Raw genomic sequence first — 1,509 nt, 5'->3', positions numbered from 1 at the left:
ACTATTATCTGCTAGCCAAGCCCAGCCAGGGACCTATTCTGGGCTTGAAGAGATGAATTAGACAGTTCCAGAGAAGACTTTGGGAACGCCAACTCCAAAATTATGTCACCAATAAGGCAACACCTACCATGAGAGCAAAAACACTTCTAAGCACCCATGGGTTCATATTGAGATACATTAAAAGTACATATGGAAAATATTACAGACAGTGACCCTCCTTCCTTGAGTTCTGAGCAAGGCAAGAAGGTCAGGAGAGCATGTTACTATGTTGCCTGTTCATATGACCACCTAAAAATTTTAAAAACTTATCAAGCCATTAGTATGTGACCCACAATTTTCTAACTCATTTGCAACTCATAACAGCCCTATGAGAGGTAATATTATTGCTGCGTTGATGCAGCATAGAAACAAAGATACTGTGAAACCAGCCAAGGGACAACCAGCTATAAGTGACTTAGCCAGAGTTTAACTTGAGGCAATCTGGAACCATCCCTCTATGCTGCCGCTGGAAATCACTGGCTTGGTGGATAAGTGCTGGTTGATTGTATTAGAGTGTGTGTGTTGCAGGGGAGAATAGTCACATCCCAAATGCTGGATCCTTTTGGTGAAAAGTCTTAGAGAAGTTTTGCAATCATCCAAATCAAGCCATTCTCTATTTTTCTTCCAAATCTTTCTTGGACTAACCCAATATGCTAGGATAGCTTCAACACATTATATGTTTTAGCACAATGACTACTGACTTGAGTCTTGATTTGGAAATCAAACTCTGGTTGAAAGTGGTGCTTGCCCTTCCTAGTAGAATTACCACAATTAACTTTTATTTCTAGAGAATATTGGATTATATACCCTATGATTCTGGGAGGAAGAAGCCCCCCGCATATAAAGTTAGTAGAAGATGTGGTTGCATTTGAAAGTCTTTATGGAACTCTTTGGAATTCTAAATAAAAATTCCAGGAAGGCTTGGAGGCTTCTGGACAGCAAAGTCACTTTTAGGGACAAAAAGATATTTTACTTTCTAGCAAATTCTCAACTTCTAAGAATGGTCTCTTTCTTAAACGTTAATAGGAAATCATTGTGCAGCAGGGCTGCTATCAAATGATATCCTTTTTCTTCATGGTCGCTATTTTTTTTTAATATGGAACATTTCACGAATTTGCATGTCCTCCTTGTGCAGGGGCCACGCTAATCTTCTCTGTATCATTCCAATTTTAGTATGTGTGCTACTGAACAAGCCAACGCTGGTCCAGTGGAGAAGGGCTTGAGTGGAGCCCCTTTTTCTAGCTGTTTTCTGGGCACTCTTTTCTCCCTGAACTGAGTGTGGCCAGGCACTGGACACGGATTCTGTACTTAGATTAAAATATGGATATTCTTGATTTATACTCTACAGAAAGATTATCTGCATTTCTAGTGTGTGACTGACAGTATTTATTAAAAAAATAATTTACCTTTCAGCTTATGCTTTTGCTCTTTGCTGCTCCATGGTGTTCTCCATCATTGAAGAGTGGCCCA

At 39.7% G+C, this 1,509-nt stretch overlaps 1 non-coding gene across 1 annotated transcript; it reads right to left on the bottom strand.

Annotated features, from left to right (window-relative positions):
* Window positions 1-1,129: 1,129 nt before the first annotated feature.
* Window positions 1,130-1,239, bottom strand: LOC125166858 (U6 spliceosomal RNA). The gene has a single exon (XR_007152567.1). It is a non-coding gene; the product is annotated as a U6 spliceosomal RNA (small nuclear RNA).
* Window positions 1,240-1,509: the final 270 nt, after the last annotated feature.

This window comes from Prionailurus viverrinus, chromosome B2, assembly GCF_022837055.1.
Source record: "Prionailurus viverrinus isolate Anna chromosome B2, UM_Priviv_1.0, whole genome shotgun sequence".
In the NCBI taxonomy this organism is placed as follows: domain Eukaryota; kingdom Metazoa; phylum Chordata; class Mammalia; order Carnivora; family Felidae; genus Prionailurus; species Prionailurus viverrinus.
The sequence above is the reverse complement of the archived record's forward strand: the minus strand, read 5'-3'. Positions and strand labels throughout refer to the sequence as shown.